The following is a 20632-nucleotide window of genomic DNA, read 5'->3' on the forward strand; positions in this document are numbered from 1 at the left end:
GGATGCAATTTCTCTGTTTCATTGTCAATAAGAAGGTCCAAGGGATACAGTACACCTGAAGACAAGCATCAGAATCTAAAACTGGACTCACAAGAGAGGTTCAAATCATAGAAACTTAGAATGTCAGTCCTCTTGTACTTCAGTGGGCATTGTGCCTTTTGTATTAAATTCGGATGCAATTTCTGTGTTTCATCGTCAATAAGAAGGTGCAAGGTATACAGTATCCCTGAAGTGAAGCATCGGAATCTAAAACTGGACTTACAGGAGAGGTTCAAATCATAGAAATTGAGAGTGTCAGTCCTCTTGTACTTAAGTCGGCATTGTGGCATTTGTATTACATTCGGATGCAATTTCTGTGTTTCATCGTCAATAAGAAGGTCCAAGGGATACAGTAAACCTGAAGTGAAGCATCGGAATCTAAAACTGGACTCACAGGAGAGGTTCAAATCATAGAAAGTGAGAGTGTCAGTCCTCTTTTACTTACGTCGGCATTGTGCCTTTTGTATTAAATTCGGATACAATTTCTGTGTTTCATCGTCAATAAGAAGGTGCAAGGTATACAGTATCCCTGAAGTGAAGCATCGGAATCTAAAACTGGACTTACAGGAGAGGTTCAAATCATAGAAATTGAGAGTGTCAGTCCTCTTGTACTTAAGTCGGCATTGTGGCATTTGTATTGCATTCGGATGCAATTTCTGTGTTTCATCGTCAATAAGAAGGTCCAAGGGATACAGTACACCTGAAGTGAAGCATCAGAATCTAAAACTGGACTCACAGGAGAGGTTCAAATCATAGAAAGTAAGAGTGTCAGTCCTCTTTTACTTAAGTCGGCATTGTGCCTTTTGTATTACATTCCGATGTAATTGCTGTGTTTCATCGTCAAAAAGAAGGTGCAAGGTATACAGTAAACCTGAACTGAAGCATCGGAATCTAAAACTGGACTCACAGGAGAGGTTCAAATCATAGAAAGTGAGAGTGTCAGTCCTCTTGTACTTAAGTCGGCATTGTGCCATTTGTATTAAATTCGGATGCAATTTCTGTGTTTCATCGTCAATATGAAGGTCCAAGGGATACAGTAAACCTGAAGTGAAGCATTGGAATCTAAAACTAGACTCACAGGAGAGGTTCAAATCAAAGAAAGTTAAAGTGTCACTCCTCTTGTACTTAAGTCGGCATTGTGCCATTTGTAATAAATTCAGATGCAATTTCTGTGTTTCATCGTCAATAAGAAAGTCAAAGTGATACAGTAAATCTGAAATGAAGCATCGGAATCAAAAACTGGACTCACAGGAGAGGTTCAAATCATAGAAATTTAGAGTGCCACTCCTCTTGCACTTAAGTCGGTATTGTGCCTATTGTATTAAATTCAGATGCAATTTCTGTGTTTCATCGTCAATAAGAAAGTACAAGGGATACAGTAAACCTGAAGTGAAGCTTCGGAATCTAAAACTGGACTCACAGGAGAGGTTCAAATCATAGAAAGTTAGAATGTCAGTCCTCTTGTACTTCCGGCGGCATTGTGCTTTTTGTATTAAATTCGGATGCACTTTCTGTGTTTCATCGTCAATAAGAAGGTGCAAGGTACACAGTAAACCTGAAGTGAAGCATCGGAATCTAAAACTGGACTCACAGGAGAGGATCAAATCATAGAAAGTGAGAGTGTCAGCCCTCTTGTACTTAAGTCGGCATTGTGCCCTTTGTATTGAATTTGGTTGCAATTTCTGTGTTTAATCGACAATAAGAAAGTCCAAGAGATACAGTAAACCTGAAGTGAAGCATCGGAATCTAAAACTGGACTCACAGGAGAGGTTCATATCATTGAAAGTTAGAGTGTCAGTCCTCTTTTACGTAAGTCGGCATTGTGCCTTTTGTATTACATTCCGAAGCAATTTCTGTGTTTCATCGTCAATAAGAAGGTGCAAGGTATACAGTAAACCTGGAGTGAAGCATCGGAATCTAAAACTGGACTCACAGGAGAGGTTCAAATCATAGAAAGTGAGAGTGTCAGTCCTCTTGTACTTAAGTCGGCATTGTGCCATTTGTATTAAATTCGGATGCAATTTCTGTGTTTCATCGTCAATAAGAATGTCCAAGGGATACAGTAAATCTGAAGTGAAGCATCGGAATCTAAAACTGGACTCACAGGAGAGGTTCAAATCATAGAAAGTAAGAGTTTCACTCCTCCTGTACTTAAGTCGGTATTGTGCCCCTTGTATTAAATTCGGATGCAATTTCTGTGTTTCATAGTCAATAAGAAGGTCCAAATGATACAGTAAACCTGAAGTGAAGCATCGGAATTTAATACTGGACTCACAGGAGAGGTTCGAATCATAGAAAGTTAGTGTGTCAGTCCACTTGCACCTAAGTCGGCATTGTGCCTTTTGAATTTAATTCCGATGCAATTTCTGTGTTTCATCGTCAATAAGAAGGTGCAAGGTATACAGTAAACCTGAAGTGAAGCATCCTGGACTCACAGGAGAGGTTAAAATCATAGAAAGTGGGAGTGTCAGTCCTCCTGTACTTAAGTCGGCATTGTGCCATTTGTATTACAATTCGGATGCAATATCTGTGTTTCATCATCAATAGGAAGGTCCAAGGGATACAGTAAACCTGAAGTGAAGCATCGGAATCAAAAACTGGTCTCACAGGAGAGGTTCAAATCATAGAATGTTAGAGTGTCACTCCTCATGCACTTAAGTCGGTATTGTGCTTTTTGTATTAAATTCAGATGAATTTTCTTTGTTTCATCGTCAATAAGAAAGAACAAGGGATACAGTAAACCTGAAGAGAAGCATCGGAATCTAAAACTGGATTCACAGGGGAGGTTCAAATCATAGAAAGTAAGAATCTCAGTCCTCTTGTACTTCAGTCGGCATTGAGCCTTATGTATTAAATTCGGATGCAATTTCTGTATTTCATCGTCAATAAGAAGGTCCAAGGGATACAGTAAACCTTAAGTGAAGCAACGGAATCTAAAACTCTACTCGCAGGAGAGGTTTAAATCATAGCATGTTAGAGTGTCAGTCCTCTTTTACGTAAGTCGGCATTGTGCCTTTTTATTAAATTCGGATCCAATTCCTGTATTTCATCGTCAATAAGAAGGTCGAAGGGATACAGTAAACCTGAAGTGAAGCATAGGAATCAAAAACTGGACTCACAGGAGAGGTTCAAATCATAGAAAGTGAGAGTGTCAGTCCTCTTGTACTTAAGCCGGCATTGTGCCATTTGTATTAAAATTCGGATGCAATTTCTGTGTTTCATCGTCATTAAGAAGGTCCAAGGGATACAGTAAACCTGAAGTGAAGCATCGGAATCTAAAACTGGTCTCACAGGAGAGGTTCAAATCATAGAAAGTTAGAGTGTCACTCCTCTTGCACTTAAGTCGGTATTGTGCCTTTTGTATTAAATTCAGATGCTATTTCTGTGTTTCATCGTCAATAAGAAAGTACAAGGGATACAGTAAACCTGAAGTGAAGCATCGGAATTTAAAACTGGACTCACAGGAGAGGTTCAAATCATAGAAAGTGAGAGTGTCACTCCTCTTGAACTTAAGTCGGTATTGTGCAATTTGTATTAAATTCGTATGCAATTTCTGTGTTTCATCGTCAATAAGAAAGTCAAAGTGAATGCAGTAAACCTGAGTGAAGCATCGGATTCTAAAACTGGACTCACAGGAGAGTTTCAAATCATAGAAAGTTAGATTGTCAGCCCTCTTGTACTTATGTCGGCATTGTGCCTTTGGAATTAAATTGGAATGCAATTTCTGTGTTTCATCGTCAATAAGAAGGTGCAAGGTATACAGTAAACCTGAAGTGATGCATGGGAATCTAAAACTGGACTCACAGGAGTGGTTCAAATCATAGAAAGTGAGAGTGTCAGTCCTCTTGTACTTAAGTCGGCATTGTGCCTATTGTATTAAATTCGGATGCAATTTCTGTGTTTCATCGTCAATAAGAAGGTGCAAGGTATACAGTAAACCTGAAGTGAAGCATCGGAATCTAAAACTGGACTCACAGGAGAGGTTCAAATCATAGAAAGTGAGAGTGTCAGTCCTCCTGTACTTAAATCGGCATTGTGCCTTTTGTATTAAATTTGGATACAATTTCTGTGTTTCATCGTCAATAAGAAAGTCCTAGGGATACAGTAAACCTGAAGTGAAGCATCGGAATCTAAAACTGGACTCACAGGAGAGGTTCCTATCGTAGAAAGTTAGAGTATCAGTTCTCTTTTACTTGAGTCGGCATTGTGCCTTTTGTATTAAATTCCGATGCAATTTTTGTGTTATATTGTCAATAATAAGGTGCAAGGAATACAGTAATTCTGAAGTGAAGCATCGGAATCTAAAACTGGACTCACAGGAGAGGTTCAAATCATAGAAAATGAGAGTGTCAGTCCTCTTGTACTTAAGTCGGCATTGTGCCATTAGTATTAAATTCGGATGCAATTTCTGTGTTTCATCGTCAATATGAAGGTCCAAGGGATACAGTAAACTTGAAGTGAAGCATCGTAATCTAAAACTGGACTCACAGGAGAGGTTCAAATCGTAGAAAGTTAGAGTGTCACTCCTCTCGTACTTAAGTCGGTATTGTGCCATTTGTATTAAATTCGGATGCAATTTCTGTGTTTTATCGTCAATAAGAAAGTCAAAGTGATGCAGTAAACCTGAAGTGAAGCATCGGATCCTAAAACTGGACTCATAGGAGAGGTTCAAATTATAGAAAGTTAGATTGTCAGCCCTCTTGTACTTATGTCAGCATTGTGCCTTTGGAATTAAATTGGGATGCAATTTCTGTGTTTCATCGTCAATAAGAAGGGCAAGGTATACAGTAAACCTGAAGTGATGCATGGGAATGTAAAACTGGACTCACAGGAGTGGTTCAAATCATAGAAAATTAGAGTGTCGGTCCTCTTGTACTTAAGTCGACATTGTGCCATTTGTATTAAATTCGGATGCAATTTCTGTGTTTCACCGTCAATAAGAAGGTCCTAGGGATGCAGTAAATCTGAAGTGAAGCATCAGAATCTAAAACTGGACTCACAAGAGAGGTTCAAATCATAGAAAGTGAGAGTGTCAGTCCTCTTGTACTTAAGTCGGCATTGTGCCATTTGTATTATATTCGGATGCAATTTATGTGTTTCATCGTCAATAAGAAGGTCCAAGGGATACAGTAAACCTAAAGTGAAGCATCGGAATCTAAAACTGGACTCACAGGAGTGGTTCAAATCATAGAAAGTGAGAGTGTCAGTCCTCTTGTACTTAAGTCGGCATTATGGCATTTGTATTAAATTCAAATGCAATTTCTGTGTTTCATCGTCAATAAGAAGGTCCAAGTGATACAGTAAACCTTAAGTGAAACATCGGAATCTAAAACTGGACTCACAGGAGAGGTTCAAATCATAGAAAGTTAGAGTGTCACTCCTCTAGTACTTAAGTCGGTATTGTGCCTTTTGTATTAAATTCGGATGCAATTTCTATGTTTTATCGTCAATAAGAAGGTCCAAGGGATACAGTAAAGCTGAAGTGAAGCATCGGAATCTAAAACTGACGTCACAGGAGAGGTTCGAAGCTCAGAAAGTCAGAGTGTCCGTCCTCTTGTACTTAAGTCGTTATTGTGCCATTTGTATTAAATTTGGATGCAATTTCTGTGTTTCATCGTCAATACGAAGGTCCAAGGGATACAGTAAACCTGAAGTGAAGCATCTGAAACCAAAACTGGACTCACAGGAGAGGTTCAAATCATAGAAAGTGAGAGTGTCAGTCCTCTTTTACTTTAGTCGGCATTGTGCCTTTTGTATTTAATTCGGATGCAATTATTGTGTTTCATCGCCAATAAGAAGGACCAAGGGATACAGTAAACCTGAAGTGAAGCATCGGAATCTAAAACTGGACTCACAGGAGAGGTTCAAATCATAGAAAGTGAGAGTGTCAGTCCTCTTTTACCTAAGTCGGCATTGTGCCTTTTGTATTAAATACGGATGCAATTTCTGTGTTTCATTGTCAATAAGAAGGTCCAAGGGATACAGTACACCTGAAGAGAAGCATCAGAATCTAAAACTGGACTCACAGGAGAGGTCCAAATCATAGAAACTTACAATATCAGTCCTCTTGTACTTCAGTGGGCATTGTGCCTTTTGTATTAAATTCGGATGCAATTTCTGTGTTTCATCGTCAATAACAAGGTGCAAGGTATACAGTATCCCTGAAGCGAAGCATCGGAATCTAAAACTGGACTTACAGGAGAGGTTCAAATCATAGAAATTGAGTGTGTCAGTCCTCTTGTACTTATGTCGGCATTGTGGCATTTGTATTACATTCGGATGCAATTTCTGTGTTTCATCGTCAATAAGAAGGTCCAAGGGATACAGTAAACCTGAAGTGAACCATCGGAATCTAAAACTGGAATCACAGGAGAGGTTCAAATCATAGAAAGTGAGAGTGTCAGTCCTCTTTTACATACGTCGGCATTGTGCCTTTTGTATTAAATTCGGATGCAATTTCTGTGTTTTATTGTCAATAAGAAGGTCCAAGTGATACAGTACACCTGAAGTGAAGCATCAGAATCTGAAACTGGACTCACAGGAGAGGTTCAAATCATAGAAAGTGAGAGTGTCACTCCTCTTGAACTTAAGTCGGTATTGTGCAATTTGTATTAAATTCGTATGCAATTTCTGTGTTTCATCGTCAATAAGAAAGTCAAAGTGATGCAGTAAACCTGAAGTGAAGCATCGGATTCTAAAACTGGACTCACAGGAGAGTTTCAAATCATAGAAAGTTAGATTGTCAGCCCTCTTGTACTTATGTCGGCATTGTGCCTTTGGAATTAAATTGGAATGCAATTTCTGTGTTTCATCGTCAATAAGAAGGTGCAAGGTATACAGTAAACCTGAAGTGATGCATGGGAATCTAAAACTGGACTCACAGGAGTGGTTCAAATCATAGAAAGTGAGAGTGTCAGTCCTCTTGTACTTAAGTCGGCATTGTGCCTATTGTATTAAATTCGGATGCAATTTCTGTGTTTCATCGTCAATAAGAAGGTGCAAGGTATACAGTAAACCTGAAGTGAAGCATCGGAATCTAAAACTGGACTCACAGGAGAGGTTCAAATCATAGAAAGTGAGAGTGTCAGTCCTCCTGTACTTAAATCGGCATTGTGCCTTTTGTATTAAATTTGGATACAATTTCTGTGTTTCATCGTCAATAAGAAAGTCCTAGGGATACAGTAAACCTGAAGTGAAGCATCGGAATCTAAAACTGGACTCACAGGAGAGGTTCCTATCGTAGAAAGTTAGAGTATCAGTTCTCTTTTACTTGAGTCGGCATTGTGCCTTTTGTATTAAATTCCGATGCAATTTTTGTGTTATATTGTCAATAATAAGGTGCAAGGAATACAGTAATTCTGAAGTGAAGCATCGGAATCTAAAACTGGACTCACAGGAGAGGTTCAAATCATAGAAAATGAGAGTGTCAGTCCTCTTGTACTTAAGTCGGCATTGTGCCATTAGTATTAAATTCGGATGCAATTTCTGTGTTTCATCGTCAATATGAAGGTCCAAGGGATACAGTAAACTTGAAGTGAAGCATCGTAATCTAAAACTGGACTCACAGGAGAGGTTCAAATCGTAGAAAGTTAGAGTGTCACTCCTCTCGTACTTAAGTCGGTATTGTGCCATTTGTATTAAATTCGGATGCAATTTCTGTGTTTTATCGTCAATAAGAAAGTCAAAGTGATGCAGTAAACCTGAAGTGAAGCATCGGATCCTAAAACTGGACTCATAGGAGAGGTTCAAATTATAGAAAGTTAGATTGTCAGCCCTCTTGTACTTATGTCAGCATTGTGCCTTTGGAATTAAATTGGGATGCAATTTCTGTGTTTCATCGTCAATAAGAAGGGCAAGGTATACAGTAAACCTGAAGTGATGCATGGGAATGTAAAACTGGACTCACAGGAGTGGTTCAAATCATAGAAAATTAGAGTGTCGGTCCTCTTGTACTTAAGTCGACATTGTGCCATTTGTATTAAATTCGGATGCAATTTCTGTGTTTCATCGTCAATAAGAAGGTCCTAGGGATGCAGTAAATCTGAAGTGAAGCATCAGAATCTAAAACTGGACTCACAAGTGAGGTTCAAATCATAGAAAGTGAGAGTGTCAGTCCTCTTGTACTTAAGTTGGCATTGTGCCATTTGTATTATATTCGGATGCAATTTATGTGTTTCATCGTCAATAAGAAGGTCCAAGGGATACAGTAAACCTAAAGTGAAGCATCGGAATCTAAAACTGGACTCACAGGAGTGGTTCAAATCATAGAAAGTGAGAGTGTCAGTCCTCTTGTACTTAAGTCGGCATTATGGCATTTGTATTAAATTCAAATGCAATTTCTGTGTTTCATCGTCAATAAGAAGGTCCAAGTGATACAGTAAACCTTAAGTGAAACATCGGAATCTAAAACTGGACTCACAGGAGAGGTTCAAATCATAGAAAGTTAGAGTGTCACTCCTCTAGTACTTAAGTCGGTATTGTGCCTTTTGTATTAAATTCGGATGCAATTTCTATGTTTTATCGTCAATAAGAAGGTCCAAGGGATACAGTAAAGCTGAAGTGAAGCATCGGAATCTAAAACTGACGTCACAGGAGAGGTTCGAAGCTCAGAAAGTCAGAGTGTCCGTCCTCTTGTACTTAAGTCGTTATTGTGCCATTTGTATTAAATTTGGATGCAATTTCTGTGTTTCATCGTCAATACGAAGGTCCAAGGGATACAGTAAACCTGAAGTGAAGCATCTGAAACCAAAACTGGACTCACAGGAGAGGTTCAAATCATAGAAAGTGAGAGTGTCAGTCCTCTTTTACTTTAGTCGGCATTGTGCCTTTTGTATTTAATTCGGATGCAATTATTGTGTTTCATCGCCAATAAGAAGGACCAAGGGATACAGTAAACCTGAAGTGAAGCATCGGAATCTAAAACTGGACTCACAGGAGAGGTTCAAATCATAGAAAGTGAGAGTGTCAGTCCTCTTTTACCTAAGTCGGCATTGTGCCTTTTGTATTAAATACGGATGCAATTTCTGTGTTTCATTGTCAATAAGAAGGTCCAAGGGATACAGTACACCTGAAGAGAAGCATCAGAATCTAAAACTGGACTCACAGGAGAGGTCCAAATCATAGAAACTTACAATATCAGTCCTCTTGTACTTCAGTGGGCATTGTGCCTTTTGTATTAAATTCGGATGCAATTTCTGTGTTTCATCGTCAATAACAAGGTGCAAGGTATACAGTATCCCTGAAGCGAAGCATCGGAATCTAAAACTGGACTTACAGGAGAGGTTCAAATCATAGAAATTGAGTGTGTCAGTCCTCTTGTACTTATGTCGGCATTGTGGCATTTGTATTACATTCGGATGCAATTTCTGTGTTTCATCGTCAATAAGAAGGTCCAAGGGATACAGTAAACCTGAAGTGAACCATCGGAATCTAAAACTGGAATCACAGGAGAGGTTCAAATCATAGAAAGTGAGAGTGTCAGTCCTCTTTTACATACGTCGGCATTGTGCCTTTTGTATTAAATTTGGATGCAATTTCTGTGTTTTATTGTCAATAAGAAGGTCCAAGTGATACAGTACACCTGAAGTGAAGCATCAGAATCTGAAACTGGACTCACAGGAGAGGTTCAAATCATAGAAAGTGAGAGTGTCAGTCCTCTTGTACTTAAGTCGGCATTGTGCCATTTGTATTATATTCGGATGCAATTTATGTGTTTCATCGTCAATAAGAAGGTCCAAGGGATACAGTAAACCTAAAGTGAAGCATCGGAATCTAAAACTGGACTCACAGGAGTGGTTCAAATCATAGAAAGTGAGAGTGTCAGTCCTCTTGTACTTAAGTCGGCATTATGGCATTTGTATTAAATTCAAATGCAATTTCTGTGTTTCATCGTCAATAAGAAGGTCCAAGTGATACAGTAAACCTTAAGTGAAACATCGGAATCTAAAACTGGACTCACAGGAGAGGTTCAAATCATAGAAAGTTAGAGTGTCACTCCTCTAGTACTTAAGTCGGTATTGTGCCTTTTGTATTAAATTCGGATGCAATTTCTATGTTTTATCGCCAATAAGAAGGTCCAAGGGATACAGTAAAGCTGAAGTGAAGCATCGGAATCTAAAACTGACGTCACAGGAGAGGTTCGAAACTCAGAAAGTCAGAGTGTCCGTCCTCTTGTACTTAAGTCGTTATTGTGCCATTTGTATTAAATTTGGATGCAATTTCTGTGTTTCATCGTCAATAAGAAGGTCCAAGGGATACAGTAAACCTGAAGTGAAGCATCTGAAACCAAAACTGGACTCACAGGAGAGGTTCAAATCATAGAAAGTGAGAGTGTCAGTTCTCTTTTACTTGAGTCGGCATTGTGCCTTTTGTATTAAATTCCGATGCAATTTTTGTGTTATATTGTCAATAATAAGGTGCAAGGAATACAGTAATTCTGAAGTGAAGCATCGGAATCTAAAACTGGACTCACAGGAGAGGTTCAAATCATAGAAAATGAGAGTGTCAGTCCTCTTGTACTTAAGTCGGCATTGTGCCATTAGTATTAAATTCGGATGCAATTTCTGTGTTTCATCGTCAATATGAAGGTCCAAGGGATACAGTAAACTTGAAGTGAAGCATCGTAATCTAAAACTGGACTCACAGGAGAGGTTCAAATCGTAGAAAGTTAGAGTGTCACTCCTCTCGTACTTAAGTCGGTATTGTGCCATTTGTATTAAATTCGGATGCAATTTCTGTGTTTTATCGTCAATAAGAAAGTCAAAGTGATGCAGTAAACCTGAAGTGAAGCATCGGATCCTAAAACTGGACTCATAGGAGAGGTTCAAATTATAGAAAGTTAGATTGTCAGCCCTCTTGTACTTATGTCAGCATTGTGCCTTTGGAATTAAATTGGGATGCAATTTCTGTGTTTCATCGTCAATAAGAAGGGCAAGGTATACAGTAAACCTGAAGTGATGCATGGGAATGTAAAACTGGACTCACAGGAGTGGTTCAAATCATAGAAAATTAGAGTGTCGGTCCTCTTGTACTTAAGTCGACATTGTGCCATTTGTATTAAATTCGGATGCAATTTCTGTGTTTCATCGTCAATAAGAAGGTCCTAGGGATGCAGTAAATCTGAAGTGAAGCATCAGAATCTAAAACTGGACTCACAAGAGAGGTTCAAATCATAGAAAGTGAGAGTGTCAGTCCTCTTGTACTTAAGTCGGCATTGTGCCATTTGTATTATATTCGGATGCAATTTATGTGTTTCATCGTCAATAAGAAGGTCCAAGGGATACAGTAAACCTAAAGTGAAGCATCGGAATCTAAAACTGGACTCACAGGAGTGGTTCAAATCATAGAAAGTGAGAGTGTCAGTCCTCTTGTACTTAAGTCGGCATTATGGCATTTGTATTAAATTCAAATGCAATTTCTGTGTTTCATCGTCAATAAGAAGGTCCAAGTGATACAGTAAACCTTAAGTGAAACATCGGAATCTAAAACTGGACTCACAGGAGAGGTTCAAATCATAGAAAGTTAGAGTGTCACTCCTCTAGTACTTAAGTCGGTATTGTGCCTTTTGTATTAAATTCGGATGCAATTTCTATGTTTTATCGTCAATAAGAAGGTCCAAGGGATACCGTAAAGCTGAAGTGAAGCATCGGAATCTAAAACTGACGTCACAGGAGAGGTTCGAAGCTCAGAAAGTCAGAGTGTCCGTCCTCTTGTACTTAAGTCGTTATTGTGCCATTTGTATTAAATTTGGATGCAATTTCTGTGTTTCATCGTCAATACGAAGGTCCAAGGGATACAGTAAACCTGAAGTGAAGCATCTGAAACCAAAACTGGACTCACAGGAGAGGTTCAAATCATAGAAAGTGAGAGTGTCAGTCCTCTTTTACTTTAGTCGGCATTGTGCCTTTTGTATTTAATTCGGATGCAATTATTGTGTTTCATCGCCAATAAGAAGGACCAAGGGATACAGTAAACCTGAAGTGAAGCATCGGAATCTAAAACTGGACTCACAGGAGAGGTTCAAATCATAGAAAGTGAGAGTGTCAGTCCTCTTTTACCTAAGTCGGCATTGTGCCTTTTGTATTAAATACGGATGCAATTTCTGTGTTTCATTGTCAATAAGAAGGTCCAAGGGATACAGTACACCTGAAGAGAAGCATCAGAATCTAAAACTGGACTCACAGGAGAGGTCCAAATCATAGAAACTTACAATATCAGTCCTCTTGTACTTCAGCGGGCATTGTGCCTTTTGTATTAAATTCGGATGCAATTTCTGTGTTTCATCGTCAATAACAAGGTGCAAGGTATACAGTATCCCTGAAGCGAAGCATCGGAATCTAAAACTGGACTTACAGGAGAGGTTCAAATCATAGAAATTGAGTGTGTCAGTCCTCTTGTACTTATGTCGGCATTGTGGCATTTGTATTACATTCGGATGCAATTTCTGTGTTTCATCGTCAATAAGAAGGTCCAAGGGATACAGTAAACCTGAAGTGAACCATCGGAATCTAAAACTGGAATCACAGGAGAGGTTCAAATCATAGAAAGTGAGAGTGTCAGTCCTCTTTTACATACGTCGGCATTGTGCCTTTTGTATTAAATTCGGATGCAATTTCTGTGTTTTATTGTCAATAAGAAGGTCCAAGTGATACAGTACACCTGAAGTGAAGCATCAGAATCTGAAACTGGACTCACAGGAGAGGTTCAAATCATAGAAAGTGAGAGTGTCAGTCCTCTTGTACTTAAGTCGGCATTGTGCCATTTGTATTATATTCGGATGCAATTTATGTGTTTCATCGTCAATAAGAAGGTCCAAGGGATACAGTAAACCTAAAGTGAAGCATCGGAATCTAAAACTGGACTCACAGGAGTGGTTCAAATCATAGAAAGTGAGAGTGTCAGTCCTCTTGTACTTAAGTCGGCATTATGGCATTTGTATTAAATTCAAATGCAATTTCTGTGTTTCATCGTCAATAAGAAGGTCCAAGTGATACAGTAAACCTTAAGTGAAACATCGGAATCTAAAACTGGACTCACAGGAGAGGTTCAAATCATAGAAAGTTAGAGTGTCACTCCTCTAGTACTTAAGTCGGTATTGTGCCTTTTGTATTAAATTCGGATGCAATTTCTATGTTTTATCGCCAATAAGAAGGTCCAAGGGATACAGTAAAGCTGAAGTGAAGCATCGGAATCTAAAACTGACGTCACAGGAGAGGTTCGAAACTCAGAAAGTCAGAGTGTCCGTCCTCTTGTACTTAAGTCGTTATTGTGCCATTTGTATTAAATTTGGATGCAATTTCTGTGTTTCATCGTCAATAAGAAGGTCCAAGGGATACAGTAAACCTGAAGTGAAGCATCTGAAACCAAAACTGGACTCACAGGAGAGGTTCAAATCATAGAAAGTGAGAGTGTCAGTCCTCTTTTACTTTAGTCGGCATTGTGCCTTTTGTATTTAATTCGGATGCAATTTCTGTGTTTCATCGCCAATAAGAAGGACCAAGGGATACAGTAAACCTGAAGTGAAGCATCGGAATCTAAAACTGGACTCACAGGAGAGGTTCAAATCATAGAAAGTGAGAGTGTCAGTCCTCTTTTACCTAAGTCGGCATTGTGCCTTTTGTATTAAATACGGATGCAATTTCTGTGTTTCATTGTCAATAAGAAGGTCCAAGGGATACAGTACACCTGAAGAGAAGCATCAGAATCTAAAACTGGACTCACAGGAGAGGTCCAAATCATAGAAACTTACAATATCAGTCCTCTTGTACTTCAGTGGGCATTGTGCCTTTTGTATTAAATTCTGACGCAATTTCTGTGTTTCATCGTCAATAACAAGGTGCAAGGTATACAGTATCCCTGAAGTGAAGCATCGGAATGTAAAACTGGACTTACAGGAGAGGTTCAAATCATAGAAATTGAGTGTGTCAGTCCTCTTGTACTTATGTCGGCATTGTGGCATTTGTATTACATTCGGATGCAATTTCTGTGTTTCATCGTCAATAAGAAGGTCCAAGGGATACAGTAAACCTGAAGTGAACCATCGGAATCTAAAACTGGAATCACAGGAGAGGTTCAAATCATAGAAAGTGAGAGTGTCAGTCCTCTTTTACATACGTCGGCATTGTGCCTTTTGTATTAAATTCGGATGCAATTTCTGTGTTTTATTGTCAATAAGAAGGTCCAAGTGATACAGTACACCTGAAGTGAAGCATCAGAATCTGAAACTGGACTCACAGGAGAGGTTCAAATCATAGAAAGTGAGAGTGTCAGTCCTCTTGTACTTAAGTCGGCATTGTGCCATTTGTATTATATTCGGATGCAATTTATGTGTTTCATCGTCAATAAGAAGGTCCAAGGGATACAGTAAACCTAAAGTGAAGCATCGGAATCTAAAACTGGACTCACAGGAGTGGTTCAAATCATAGAAAGTGAGAGTGTCAGTCCTCTTGTACTTAAGTCGGCATTGTGCCATTTGTATTAAATTCGGATGCAATTTCTGTGATTCATCGTCAATAAGAAGGTCCAAGGGATACAGTAAACCTTAAGTGAAGCATCAGAATCTAAAACTGGACTCACAGGAGGGGTTCAAATCATAGAGATTTAGAGTGTCACTCCTCTTGTACTTAGGTCGGCATTGTGCCTTTAGTATTAAATTCGGATGCAATTTCTGTGTTTCATCGTCAATTAGAAGGTCCAAGGGATACAGTAAACCTGAAGTGAAGCATCGGAATCTAAAACTGGACTCACAGGAGAGGTTCAAATCATAGAAAATTAGAGTGTCTGTCCTCTTGTACATACGTCGGCATTGTGCCTTTTGTATTAAATTGGGATGCAAACTCTGTGTTTCATCGTCAATAAGAAGGTCCAAGGGATACAGTAAACCTGAAGTAATGCATCGGAATCTAAAACTGGACTCACAGGAGAGGTTCAAATCGTAGAAAGTTAGAGTGTCACTCCTCTCGTACTTAAGTCGGTATTGTGCCATTTGTATTAAATTCGGATGCAATTTCTGTGTTTTATCGTCAATAAGAAAGTCAAAGTGATGCAGTAAACCTGAAGTGAAGCATCGGATCCTAAAACTGGACTCATAGGAGAGGTTCAAATTATAGAAAGTTAGATTGTCAGCCCTCTTGTACTTATGTCAGCATTGTGCCTTAGGAATTAAATTGGGATGCAATTTCTGTGTTTCATCGTCAATAAGAAGGGCAAGGTATACAGTAAACCTGAAGTGATGCATGGGAATCTAAAACTGGACTCACAGGAGTGGTTCAAATCATAGAAAATTAGAGTGTCGGTCCTCTTGTACTTAAGTCGACATTGTGCCATTTGTATTAAATTCGGATGCAATTTCTGTGTTTCATCGTCAATAAGAAGGTCCTAGGGATACAGTAAATCTGAAGTGAAGCATCAGAATCTAAAACTGGACTCACAAGAGAGGTTCAAATCATAGAAAGTGAGAGTGTCAGTCCTCTTGTACTTAAGTCGGCATTGTGCCATTTGTATTATATTCGGATGCAATTTATGTGTTTCATCGTCAATAAGAAGGTCCAAGGGATACAGTAAACCTAAAGTGAAGCATCGGAATCTAAAACTGGACTCACAGGAGCGGTTCAAATCATAGAAAGTGAGAGTGTCAGTCCTCTTGTACTTAAGTCGGCATTATGGCATTTGTATTAAATTCAAATGCAATTTCTGTGTTTCATCGTCAATAAGAAGGTCCAAGTGATACAGTAAACCTTAAGTGAAACATCGGAATCTAAAACTGGACTCACAGGAGAGGTTCAAATCATAGAAAGTTAGAGTGTCACTCCTCTAGTATTTAAGTCGGTATTGTGCCTTTTGTATTAAATTCGGATGCAATTTCTATGTTTTATCGTCAATAAGAAGGTCCAAGGGATACAGTAAAGCTGAAGTGAAGCATCGGAATCTAAAACTGACGTCACAGGAGAGGTTCGAAACTCAGAAAGTCAGAGTGTCCGTCCTCTTGTACTTAAGTCGTTATTGTGCCATTTGTATTAAATTTGGATGCAATTTCTGTGTTTCATCGTCAATAAGAAGGTCCAAGGGATACAGTAAACCTGAAGTGAAGCATCTGAAACCAAAACTGGACTCACAGGAGAGGTTCAAATCATAGAAAGTGAGAGTGTCAGTCCTCTTTTACTTTAGTCGGCATTGTGCCTTTTGTATTTAATTCGGATGCAATTTCTGTGTTTCATCGCCAATAAGAAGGACCAAGGGATACAGTAAACCTGAAGTGAAGCATCGGAATCTAAAACTGGACTCACAGGAGAGGTTCAAATCATAGAAAGTGAGAGTGTCAGTCCTCTTTTACCTAAGTCGGCATTGTGCCTTTTGTATTAAATACGGATGCAATTTCTGTGTTTCATTGTCAATAAGAAGGTCCAAGGGATACAGTACACCTGAAGAGAAGCATCAGAATCTAAAACTGGACTCACAGGAGAGGTCCAAATCATAGAAACTTACAATATCAGTCCTCTTGTACTTCAGTGGGCATTGTGCCTTTTGTATTAAATTCGGATGCAATTTCTGTGTTTCATCGTCAATAACAAGGTGCAAGGTATACAGTATCCCTGAAGTGAAGCATCGGAATCTAAAACTGGACTTACAGGAGAGGTTCAAATCATAGAAATTGAGTGTGTCAGTCCTCTTGTACTTATGTCGGCATTGTGGCATTTGTATTACATTCGGATGCAATTTCTGTGTTTCATCGTCAATAAGAAGGTCCAAGGGATACAGTAAACCTGAAGTGAACCATCGGAATCTAAAACTGGAATCACAGGAGAGGTTCAAATCATAGAAAGTGAGAGTGTCAGTCCTCTTTTACATACGTCGGCATTGTGCCTTTTGTATTAAATTCGGATGCAATTTCTGTGTTTTATTGTCAATAAGAAGGTCCAAGTGATACAGTACACCTGAAGTGAAGCATCAGAATCTGAAACTGGACTCACAGGAGAGGTTCAAATCATAGAAAGTGAGAGTGTCAGTCCTCTTGTACTTAAGTCGGCATTGTGCCATTTGTATTATATTCGGATGCAATTTATGTGTTTCATCGTCAATAAGAAGGTCCAAGGGATACAGTAAACCTAAAGTGAAGCATCGGAATCTAAAACTGGACTCACAGGAGTGGTTCAAATCATAGAAAGTGAGAGTGTCAGTCCTCTTGTACTTAAGTCGGCATTGTGCCATTTGTATTAAATTCGGATGCAATTTCTGTGATTCATCGTCAATAAGAAGGTCCAAGGGATACAGTAAACCTGAAGTGAAGCATCAGAATCTAAAACTGGACTCACAGGAGGGGTTCAAATCATAGAGAGTTAGAGTGTCACTCCTCTTGTACTTAGGTCGGCATTGTGCCTTTAGTATTAAATTCGGATGCAATTTCTGTGTTTCATCGTCAATTAGAAGGTCCAAGGGATACAGTAAACCTGAAGTGAAGCATCGGAATCTAAAACTGGACTCACAGGAGAGGTTCAAATCATAGAAAATGAGAGTGTCAGTCCTCTTGTACTTAAGTCGGCGTTGTGCCATTAGTATTAAATTCGGATGCAATTTCTGTGTTTCATCGTCAATATGTAGGTCCAAGGGATACAGTAAACCTGAAGTGAAGCATCGTAATCTAAAACTGGACTCACAGGAGAGGTTCAAATCGTAGAAAGTTAGAGTGTCACTCCTCTCGTACTTAAGTCGATATTGTGCCATTTGTATTAAATTCGGATGCAATTTCTGTGTTTTATCGTCAATAAGAAAGTCAAAGTGATGCAGTAAACCTGAAGTGAAGCATCGGATCCTAAAACTGGACTCATAGGAGAGGTTCAAATTATAGAAAGTTAGATTGTCAGCCCTCTTGTACTTATGTCAGCATTGTGCCTTTGGAATTAAATTGGGATGCAATTTCTGTGTTTCATCGTCAATAAGAAGGGCAAGGTATACAGTAAACCTGAAGTGATGCATGGGAATCTAAAACTGGACTCACAGGAGTGGTTCAAATCATAGAAAATTAGAGTGTCGGTCCTCTTGTACTTAAGTCGACATTGTGCCATTTGTATTAAATTCGGATGCAATTTCTGTGTTTCATCGTCAATAAGAAGGTCCTAGGGATACAGTAAATCTGAAGTGAAGCATCAGAATCTAAAACTGGACTCACAAGAGAGGTTCAAATCATAGAAAGTGAGAGTGTCAGTCCTCTTGTACTTAAGTCGGCATTGTGCCATTTGTATTATATTCGGATGCAATTTATGTGTTTCATCGTCAATAAGAAGGTCCAAGGGATACAGTAAACCTAAAGTGAAGCATCGGAATCAAAAACTGGACTCACAGGAGTGGTTCAAATCATAGAAAGTGAGAGTGTCAGTCCTCTTGTACTTAAGTCGGCATTATGGCATTTGGATTAAATTCAAATGCAATTTCTGTGTTTCATCGTCAATAAGAAGGTCCAAGTGATACAGTAAACCTTAAGTGAAACATCGGAATCTAAAACTGGACTCACAGGAGAGGTTCAAATCATAGAAAGTTAGAGTGTCACTCCTCTAGTACTTAAGTCGGTATTGTGCCTTTTGTATTAAATTCGGATGCAATTTCTATGTTTTATCGTCAATAAGAAGGTCCAAGGGATACAGTAAAGCTGAAGTGAAGCATCGGAATCTAAAACTGACGTCACAGGAGAGGTTCGAAACTCAGAAAGTCAGAGTGTCCGTCCTCTTGTACTTAAGTCGTTATTGTGCCATTTGTATTAAATTTGGATGCAATTTCTGTGTTTCATCGTCAATAAGAAGGTCCAAGGGATACAGTAAACCTGAAGTGAAGCTTCTGAAACCAAAACTGGACTCACAGGAGAGGTTCAAATCATAGAAAGTGAGAGTGTCAGTCCTCTTTTACTTTAGTCGGCATTGTGCCTTTTGTATTTAATTCGGATGCAATTTCTGTGTTTCATCGCCAATAAGAAGGACCAAGGGATACAGTAAACCTGAAGTGAAGCATCGGAATCTAAAACTGGACTCACAGGAGAGGTTCAAATCATAGAAAGTGAGAGTGTCAGTCCTCTTTTACCTAAGTCGGCATTGTGCCTTTTGTATTAAATACGGATGCAATTTCTGTGTTTCATTGTCAATAAGAAGGTCCAAGGGATACAGTACACCTGAAGAGAAGCATCAGAATCTAAAACTGGACTCACAGGAGAGGTCCAAATCATAGAAACTTACAATATCAGTGCTCTTGTACTTCAGTGGGCATTGTGCCTTTTGTATTAAATTCGGATGCAATTTCTGTGTTTCATCGTCAATAACAAGGTGCAAGGTATACAGTATCCCTGAAGTGAAGCATCGGAATCTAAAACTGGACTTACAGGAGAGGTTCAAATCATAGAAATTGAGTGTGTCAGTCCTCTTGTACTTATGTCGGCATTGTGGCATTTGTATTACATTCGGATGCAATTTCTGTGTTTCATCGTCAATAAGAAGGTCCAAGGGATACAGTAAACCTGAAGTGAACCATCGGAATCTAAAACTGGAATCACAGGAGAGGTTCAAATCATAGAAAGTGAGAGTGTCAGTCCTCTTTTACATACGTCGGCATTGTGCCTTTTGTATTAAATTCGGATGCAATTTCTGTGTTTTATTGTCAATAAGAAGGTCCAAGTGATACAGTACACCTGAAGTGAAGCATCAGAATCTGAAACTGGACTCACAGGAGAGGTTCAAATCATAGAAAGTGAGAGTGTCAGTCCTCTTGTACTTAAGTCGGCATTGTGCCATTTGTATTATATTCGGATGCAATTTATGTGTTTCATCGTCAATAAGAAGGTCCAAGGGATACAGTAAACCTAAAGTGAAGCATCGGAATCTAAAACTGGACTCACAGGAGTGGTTCAAATCATAGAAAGTGAGAGTGTCAGTCCTCTTGTACTTAAGTCGGCATTGTGCCATTTGTATTAAATTCGGATGCAATTTCTGTGATTCATCGTCAATAAGAAGGTCCAAGGGATACAGTAAACCTTAAGTGAAGCATCAGAATCTAAAACTGGACTCACAGGAGGGGTTCAAATCATAGAGAGTTAGAGTGTCACTCCTCTTGTACTTAGGTCGGCATTGTGCCTTTAGTATTAAATTCGGATGCAATTTCTGTGTTTCATCGTCAATTAGAAGGTCCAAGGGATACAGTAAACCTGAAGTGAAGCATCGGAATCTAAAACTGGACTCACAGGAGAGGTTCAAATCATAGAAAGTTAGAGTGTCTGTCCTCTTGTACATACGTCGGCATTGTGCCTTTTGTATTAAATTGGGATGCAAACTCTGTGTTTCATCGTCAATAAGAAGGTCCAAGGGATACAGTAAACCTGAAGTAATGCATCGGAATCTAAAACTGGACCTACAGGAGAGGTTGAAATCATAGAAGGTTAGAGTGTCAGTCCTGTTGTACTTAAGTCGGCATTGTGCCTCTTGAATTTAATTCCGATGCAATTTCTGTGTTTCATCGTCAATAAGAACGTCCAAGGGATACAGTAAACCTGAAGTGAAGCATCGGAATCTAAAACTGGACTCACAGGAGCGGTTCATATCATTGAAAGTTAGAGTGTCAG

Source organism: Schistocerca americana, chromosome 9 (genome assembly GCF_021461395.2).
Source record: "Schistocerca americana isolate TAMUIC-IGC-003095 chromosome 9, iqSchAmer2.1, whole genome shotgun sequence".
In the NCBI taxonomy this organism is placed as follows: domain Eukaryota; kingdom Metazoa; phylum Arthropoda; class Insecta; order Orthoptera; family Acrididae; genus Schistocerca; species Schistocerca americana.